The 9,350-nt window shown below is 45.6% G+C and overlaps 1 protein-coding gene across 4 annotated transcripts in view; it reads right to left on the bottom strand.

Moving 5' to 3' along the window:
- Positions 1-9,350, bottom strand: part of LOC145720878 (uncharacterized) — a 67,687-nt gene that overhangs the window by 1,066 nt on the left and 57,271 nt on the right. The window contains exons 1-3 of one of the 4 annotated variants that reach the window (XM_081815817.1): positions 8,977-9,205; positions 5,260-5,394; positions 3,281-3,371 (exon numbers count right to left, since the gene is read on the bottom strand). The gene's annotated coding sequence lies outside the window, so the exon portion shown is untranslated. Of the gene's footprint in view, positions 1-3,280; positions 3,372-5,259; positions 5,395-5,953; positions 8,728-8,976; positions 9,206-9,350 lie in introns of those variants that run through there. The other 3 variants (XM_081815816.1, XM_081815815.1, XM_081815818.1) reach the window with 3 other exon arrangements.

Genomic DNA, 9,350 nt, shown 5'->3' with positions numbered 1-9,350 from the left:
CATGGTTTTCTGGTAACCACTGGCCCCTCAGCTCCCTCCCCACCTTCTGCTATCTTGCCGCTGGAGTATGGGACCGAAGGAGAAGACAAGATGTAGGATTTGTGACTGAAGGATCAAAGGGAGTTAGAAGGAGCTCAGGTTAGTTCTAGCTCACATACCCCTTGAGAGACTCCAGAACTGGACCAAGACTGGGAGTTTTATTCCAGGTTTTGGCACTGAGTAGGAGCGCTGTCAAGTGTTAAATGTCTCTTTCTTCATTTGGAAATTTGCAACAGTCCCAGCTATTTGACCTGAGACACTGAAAGGATTTATGGAAGTTCTTGGTGCACCCGATTTCATTTTTTTCTTTTTAAGTGAAGAAGTCAAGAAAAAGAACTAGAATAAAATGTTATGGAATGTTTCTATGTTGACCTTAGGAGAAAACATCCTAAAACACACTTTGGTTTTGATTACATTTAAGGTTGTATTTTTATCCCCCACCACCTTCAGCTTTTTTTTTTTTTTTTCAGTTTAAACTATAAAATTGATCGTGGTTGTCAAGTTTGACATACGTGATCATAAGCCATTTTGTAACCTCTCACTAAACATCAGGAATCACTGGTAAAATAGAAGTAGCAAATGAATCTTGCACGGACAAAGCCATCAGAAAATGTTTACCTCAGGAACAGAAAAGCAGTTACCACCTAGATAGTCCCCTTCTGTAACTTCTGGTACTTTCTGTCTGCATCACGCATTCTAGCACTCAATCACATGTCATACTGAATAGTCCTATGTGTATGTTTTATCTCCCTATGAAGACTATGTTCTTTGAAGACAGGAATCTTGTTTTAAAGTTCTTTGGCTTGTCTATAATCGTCAGCATGATGTACTAAGATGTGGTTGGACCCTCCGTGACTGACCCAGCTTCTCCCAGAACAGAAACACCTGGCATTTGTGTTGCACTCTTTTTCCAAAGGAACTCTGAACATACTACAACTATCAAATCGCCTCAACCCGCCAGGCATTTCTGAGGAGCCGGTAGCAACGATGATTTCTAATAATACTGTGAGCATATGACATTTTTATTTCAAAGTACTCCTACAGACAGTCTCTTCTCACGAGTTGCTCAAGCTTGATCAACAGGCATTGTACAGATGAGTGGCCCCAGCACACATGAACTGTGGGAGGGGCTTCTCCCAGGTTTGCCGTCGGTGATCCCTGACCCTGCTCTTCCGCAAAGCCACCTCCTTACCATGACTTTATGGGTGGAGACAGCAAAGAAGGCTGAAACAAGCATGTGGACTCACTGAGAGATGGGCAACAAAATCCAGGGTCTTCAACCCCTGATCTAGGGGAGTTGTTGAAGTACGTCACCCTAGCCCTAGCCCTAGCCGAGCAAAAGAAATCTGCCAAAGACTCACATTAGGCTCTTTGGCGTCTACATTTGCAGGGTGGTACTCAACTGTTTACCTTAAGGACTGGAAAAGCTCTTCCACAGAAGATGCTTAATTACAGACACACAGAGATTTTTTCCTCCACTAAAAAGTAATCTCCTAACTTTAAGATCTACTTATTCAATGTTTTTCCCTCTTCTTCTTAGATGCTATTTAAAATTCGTCCTAACTAGGTGTCAGACACTCTTTTAAGCACTGTCCCTACATACTAAACTCACTGACCACAGCACCAGGAGGCAGGTACTCCTACTCTCCCTATTTGAGAGATGAGGAAACTGAGCCTCTGAAATGTGTAGCCGTTTGCCCCAGTGACGTGGGTCATCCCTGAGTTAGCCATACCCCAGTACGTGGGAGAGCTGGTGCGGGGCCAGGCACCCCGGCTGTGCTCTTCATCACTCCGGTGCCTGCCAAGACGGGGACTCGGTGGACAAGGGGAGCCCGTGCACGGAATAAAGTGCTTAGCAGTACAACATCAGCATGTGGGTGAACTACTACTAGGACGACTACCATTCTCTAGCCAGCTCACTAGCTTATCCTGCCGAATGGCATTTCATATTTTGTTCATCTCCAACTGTCCCCTTCCTTCCCGCCCTCCCCTCTCTCAGTGCATGGTCTTGCCCAGGACTTAACAAGAAGAGAAGTCACGAGGCCGGATGTGACATGCTCACCATCAAATCTGCAATCCTGTTTTCAGAGTACCTATCCCCTCCTTCTTCTCTGTTATTGAAACAGACAAAACAGCCCACTTCTCCCCAAGGGTCAGTTCCACCACGGGTGGTCTAGGCCCCATTCCGTCCAGCTTTCTGAGAGCTCTCACTCTCTCCCTTTGACCTTCCCCGCCATCTCCTGCATACTTCCAGTCACCACTTGGACATGGGGTAGTCTCTTCCAGCATTGAGAAAAAAACAAAAAAAAATTACAGGAAAACAAAGCCCAGCTCTAGCATGTTATTATTCCCTTTCAGAGCCAAGTTTCTCCAGAGTTGACAAGACACACACAGTCTTCACTTCCTTACTTGCCATTCACCCTTTCACCAGTTTAAACCAACTTCCACCTGCCACCCCCACCCGGATCACAGAAACCACTATTTTGGTTAAGGTCACCACTGGCCACTGTTCTAACCTCATCTTACTCCATCTCTTAGTCTGCCAGCTGACTGCTTTCTTCTTGAAACTCTCCTCTTTCGCTTTCCATGGTGCCCCACTTCCCTAAATTTCCTCCCACCTCTCTGGTCACTCTCTGTCTGCCCCCTGTGCCGGCCCCTTCTCTATTCAATCTCTACAACTCAGAGGTCCTCGGGACTCTACCCTGGGGCCCCTTCTCTTCTCATTCGGTAAGCTCTCTCCATGCCAACAACTCCCAGTTTCCTGTTCCCAGCTCAGCTTCTGCCCTGAGGACCAGCACCCACAAATGCCACCTTGATATTTCCCTTGATGTCTCAAACTCAACAAGACAGGAGAGGAATTCTTCATCTCCAGATGGCCCCCCTCCCCAAAGTATTTGTCCTGCTGTCTTCCACCCTGCAGTAGATGGCACCCAGCTGCTCATGCCACAAACACAGGCATCATTCCCGACAAGCCTCTCCCTCACCTCAACCCTCCATATTGAGTTTGAATATTTTCGCTGAAGGCATGAAATCCTGGCTTCAGAATTTCTTCTTCAGAAAGGACAGGCAGGGACCAAGAGTGACCTGTCCATCCCTGTATTCCCAGCACTTACTCTAGCACCTGGCATGTGGTATTTGCTCAAAAAATATCTCTTGAACAAAAGTTGAAGCTTTTCCCCAGGATCATCTTTCTAAGCCAGCCAGGCTCTCTAGTGCTACTACGATCCATCAGGCTACTCACCCAAACCCCAAGGGTCACGATACTGCAGTGCTCATCCTGGAGGTGAGGAGTTGGAGGAGTCCCGGAACCCCGTTCTCAAAGGTGCCCTCACCTGGATGAGGATAAAGAAGAAAAATTTCTAAATGGATTTAAAAAAAAAAAATCAACTACACATCTTGTTACTGCATATCTTAAGAGCAGATTTCCTATGTATTCTAGAATGCTCGATTAAGAGGCAGTTGTCATCTCCCATGTAAAGGGAATCAACTTCCAATTTTTAAAGAGTATATTATCCAATCGGTAGACATCTCAAGGCCCCTGTGACTTTCCCTCCTCCCCAGCTGCACATTTTATTTTCAGAGACTGGGAAATACTAAGGGCAAATAAAATCAATGTTTCTACTTTCTAAATTTCTGGGCATTTCGTAGGAAAAAAAAAAACCCTCACATTTTTGCTGCTGCCCATTCCTCGTTCGTACAGAGAACTGGAGCTGACTGGGAAGGAGAAAGAGACAAAACTGCAGACGCACTGTTGAATTCATGGAGTGAACTCGGTTGCAGTCCTCCCTACTCTGAACCCTCACTCTACACGGCAAGCACTCAGCAAGGAAGGGTATTTTCACATGCTTTTGGGAGAACGTGGGGCTGAACAACCTGGCCAGATGATTTCCATGACTGAGTGCCTACTGTGTGCAAAACGCTAAAATGAACGGGGCTAGATAAGTCAAGAAAACAAGCTACTGGTCAAGCAGGACAATTTCTAACATTAGTCCTCGTAAAACAGAATTATAACCCCGAGCCTCCCCCTTTGCCCAGATTTTATAGTTTTGAAATTGCAAGGAAGAAGCAAGTTCCAGATTGTCCTAAGGCCAAATTATTTCGGAATCTTTCAAAGGAGACTCTATAAGGTTGTCACAAAGTTGTAAATAAATTCACAAAATAATCTGACCAAGCTCAGAATCACCTCTACAATTCCAATTTCAATTCCTCCAATGATCCTTTCCCACTTTTCTGCTCTAAGAAGTCAAGTTTATTACAACGATGTCAAGTTTAACAAAGTTCATTTCTATGCTATGACCACTACTCCATAAAAGGCAGAGTATCAAACTTAGAATGTGGCACTAAAAGGCCGCAAGATTCCATTCCGAGCTCATTCTTAACTTCTGGCATGCCAATTCCTAACAGCTTCCTCTCAGCAAAAGTACACAATAGGAAGAACCAATCTTTCCCCAACATGCGGAGAAAAGAAAACTATACGATGCATATGCACATGCACAGAAAACCTTGGTCCATACAAAATACTAATGTATGTTTTCATACTCGAAGGGTCAGAATGCCTCTATTACCCTTTAAGCTGACGAATCTTAAGCAAGCAAGTAACTTATATCAAACTAAAGAGTCTTGATAAAAGTTAAGCCTTCAAAAATGAGTTTCTATCATTTAGAATAATGGTCACCCAAAGTAAAATTTCAGCACAAATGTCCCTTCTTTGTGAAATTCTCCTTGATTCCCAACTGTCCTTAGGAAAGTCCTCTGGGTCCCTTATAGCATTATGGTCACAATCCTATTATAACACTTAAAAAACTGTATCCCTGTTATGTGTAGACAGAGAGCCCCCTGAGGAAAGGGTCATCATCACAGCACCCAACACCCAGGAGAAACTCAAGAAATGCTAGGTGATCCAGGGATTATAATGAGCTTGGAGCTTAAGTTTTGCTACCCTTGCCTCGAATTTACACAAACCAATGAAGACATGCTAAATACCTGTTTAACTTCCTACCACCTGCCTTTCCCACGAAGTGAGCTATTGCGGGAAGTCCCTGCTCACAGAAAAACAGATGGTAACTACGCTTACACTTTTGACTTGCATTTAACTTGATGACCTTTGCCTTGGGAAACAAATGTAGTTTTAACTTACAAGAGACCCTACAGAAACAAACAAAAATCCAAAATACTCAGATTGAATCACGGAAGTCGTATGTTCATCATCAGTGTCTTTACCTTTCGAGATGTCCACTCTGCTCTCTCTTCTACATTGGGACACAGAAGAACTTTCCAAGAATGATCTCTGCCTCCCAAACAGAAGGGGATTTTTAGGTCAAAGTGGAGTGACACCAGCTAGCCCCACATTCAGTCCTACAGGGGTGAGAAGAATAGAGAAGTTCATACCCCAATTCACACTGATTGCAAAGAAAACCACCCATTCCCCAATGCTCTGAGGCCAAAACAGTATTTAGAAGGAGCAGTGAGAAAATAATTAGGTCAAAAATGGGGAAGGAAGGCAAAACCACTAAAACTCAAAATGCAAGAAGATGGAGCAGTGCAGCTCAAATCCATCCCATTGAAGCTGGGGTTGTTTATTAGAAAAGCAAAACCACCAGACACAAAAGCCTCAAGCTAATCATTGTTTTTAACTTTCTCCACAACCAAGAACAGTCACCAACAGGTTGCAAAATGGACTTTTATTTCATATCTTCTTTATGCCCTTGTGTTCAGCATGATGGAGATGCTGAAAAAATATTGCAAAGCCTAAAATGCAGGTGGCCATAAGAAAATTTAACTTTCAAAAATCAGTTGGTCTAGAGCAGGAGTTCTTGATGTGGGACCCACTGGCTCACATGGGGTCTGTGGACAGACTTAGTGGCAGCTGTGAACTTCCGGGGGAAAACTTCCATCTTCATTCGTACTCACTCACCTCTAGCAAAAGTAAGCACTGCCGTCAATTGTGAAGGGAGGGAACAACCAGCGGTAGGTAGTATTAGCAATCCCGTGACTGTCACCAAGACGAACCACAGGACACTTTCCCGTGGCATTACACTTGTTGCAGATATCCCAACACAATATTTACACCCATCCCTACTTCAAAATCACAGTAAGGTGAGATCGCAGCTACACTTTATTATTTAATGTGTTAGAAAGAAGCATATAAATTACTGTATCATAATTGTTTAACATTTTGCTGTTTCCCTGTCACTTCTAAGTCTGTATGTTCTATTTTATGCATTTCAAAAACACAATTCTTGAAAGAGGTCCTACGCTTCATTAGTTGGCCAGAGGGGTATGTAGGACATAGGAGGTTAAGAACAAATAAAGTTGTTCTCGAACAAATAAAGTTCCTATAGATTCTAACATCATAGTCACCAAGGCAGACAGACAAGTTAAGTTATTCCACCAACATTACTTCATAGTTGGAAGAAAATTAAGCCACCATGAAGCCACGTAACACGTCCAAGGTCACTCAAATTTAGGGTGGGCATCAGCCTAGGTGAGCATTCACAGCATGTGCTGTGAATTTCCTACTCTTCCATGGGGACCTTTTCTTACATTCCACAATTGTCATCACTACTAAATGGGGACAAGGTATCACCTTTCAAAATTAGTAGAAAACCAATACTCAGACGACCGAACAAGACAGATGTATAAGGTACTCCTTTTTGTTTCTTGATCAACTATGCTGCCATAATTGTTACAAAGGCTGAATTTGTTCTGTTCCTGAGAGAGAGGAATCTTTTAAAAGCGAGAAAAAAGTTGGGCTACATCATCTCTCATTCTCAGAAGTGTTCAAAGCACTTTGCAGATAGGCATTCATTTGTTAAGCGCTGCAATGGGTTATGAGTGGTCAGGGCAGTGGTATCACGACTTCATAAACGGGGAAACTGGACAATAAATATGAAAGATTGGTTCAAAGTCCCATAAGTCAATGGGAGAGTCAGTTTCCTGATTCCAAGTTCAAGGACTCTAACCACTATACCAAGTCACTATGATCAAATATTTAGTTGATTATAATACTTGTGAAACCTCTGTATTTTTTATCCCCTATAAGCCAGAGAGCATTTTCTTTTGATTTACAAAAGCAGACACTCCTGGGGGCGATGGGGCAAATATTCCACAGAATAAATTCCAATGTACATAAGTACTTTTTCACATATGCTAGTCATCTAAAAATCCAGGTCAGGGATCCTGAGCTCAAAAGCCACATTACATACAAGTTGCCTCCTAAGAAGAGAACAGTGTGGAATTGTTCCTTCATCTTTTAGTCAATGACCTCCTTACCTACCTACCATATCTTGTGGAACTATTATCACCTTACTTGCAACACTGTTATTACAAAATAATATTATAATGGTTCAATACCATTAGATCCTCAGTCCTAAAACTACGAAATGTTACCCATGCCCCAACTTTGCCTTAAATTTTCTCTTCTTATTCAGACCACCAGTTAGTGGAATCCTCATCCTTCAAAACATCCTTACATCGTCTAACTAACTTCTCCTTTTATTAACTCATCTCTGTCTTCAATAGCTTGAGTCTTTTTTCAATAGTTAGTAAGGATATCTTTCTTAAATTTGTACTTGTGACCAAAACATTATTCACAGTAACATTAATTCCTTGCTAAAATTTCCCAGATCACTAGTATCAAGACAAAAAACAAAATCAACAGGGCGATCACACTGCTGAATCTCCACAAAGAGTCAAAGGTTCTTAACCCACACATGACTGTTACCCACCCATATCCTTTTGCCCTCCCAACTATTTTACTATTCATCCTTCCTACCTGCTACTTCCAATTCATCATTTTGTGCTCTGTGCAAGAAGAGTCCAAATCTCTGGTCTAAGAATGAACACTTAATTCCTGTATATTTCAAATGCTAGTAACCCACCACACATCACTGACCCAAATGAATCTCTTTACACAGCCACTAAATCACTTTCCCACTAAAGTCACCGCCAGGGATCTATCCATGTTTGCCTTAACCAAAGCCTAACTTTGCACCAATTTCATCCCATCCTAGAGGCTCTCCAGCAAGAGATGCCTTGTCCACTAACTTTATCAGTCCCCAACTGGACTGCAACTTAGGCTCTAAGTCCCTCCTCTCTAGCAGAGACCAGGGCCCCTGGAGGACAGATTTGAGGCCTCCTCCTTCAGGCTTGGGAGCCTTCAGGTAAGGCCCCCAGCGACAATATTACAGGCCTCTGGCCCTTCCTTCTGAACATAACCAACCCTGTTGTTGTTTTCCTTAGGATATCTCCATTTCACCAGGCTCACCCAACACTAACCAGTGACATCTTAATAGTCTTTGCAACTTTCAAAGGTCAATGACCAGGGTTCCACTTTGGAAATCCCTGGTGTGTCCACGACCCCCACAATGACTCAGTGACCTAGACATCAGCACCTCACCTACTGGAGCCCTTTACTACTCCTACACGCTTCTTAGCTTTCACTTCCCCTCACCCTTCAACAAGTCACTGGCCTGCAAAGTCCCCTTTACCTCTCTATCCGCCGCCAGGGTCTTACAGACCCCACCAAACTCGACCCGAATTCCCTCATTTAGCTCTCCATCTCGCCCCTCCAAAGCCCCTTCATCCCAGGACCCTGGGACCGTCCCATCTCCTCATTTAGCCTATCCAAGCAGTGCTTGGGACACAACCCCTAAAAAACCGAGATGCCGCGGTCTCTTCCCACCGCTCACAGAGCGGTGGGCAAAGGACGCCCCCCTCCTCCCCCACAGGTTTCTCCAGACTCAACTCACTACATCCGCAACCTCGACCCCCGCCCCTTTCTCCCCTCCCCCCCCACCCCCACGGCTCTCCGCGGCTGTGGCTACCCCTGCCCCCAAACCGGCTCAAAACACGCGGACGCGGACCCGGGCCCCCCCACCACCCCGGCTCTGGTCCTTCCCCTTCCCCTCCCCCTCCCCCCCCCGAGGTGCCACTTACCCCTGAGGCGGGAGTGGGGGAGGGGAGAGGAGGAGCGGAGTAGGGGAGGGGGCTTCGGTCCGGGGCGGCTCTCAGCCCCGGGGGGCCGGGGCCGGGGCCAGCGGCAGCGGCGGCGCAGCGTCTCCCCCCGGCGGCGGCAGCGGCGGCGGCGGCGCCGTCCCACTCCCGCAGGCACACATAGGCTCCATTGTCCACCGGCGCCTCCCCCTTTCCGGCTCCCCCCTCCCGGTCCCGCCCCTTCCCCCTCCCCTCGGCCCTCCCCCAGCCGCACCGCGCCACGAAAGGTACCGCCGGCCCCGCCTTGGACGCGAGCAGAGAGGTGCCCCCTCCCCCGGCCCCGGCGTCCCGCCCGGCGGGGGAATGGGGACTGCCCC

Source organism: Leptonychotes weddellii, chromosome 4 (assembly GCF_054177405.1).
Source record: "Leptonychotes weddellii isolate Sample4059 chromosome 4, ASM5417740v2, whole genome shotgun sequence".
In the NCBI taxonomy this organism is placed as follows: Eukaryota; Metazoa; Chordata; class Mammalia; order Carnivora; family Phocidae; genus Leptonychotes; species Leptonychotes weddellii.
This window is presented reverse-complemented; position numbering and strand designations above follow the sequence as displayed.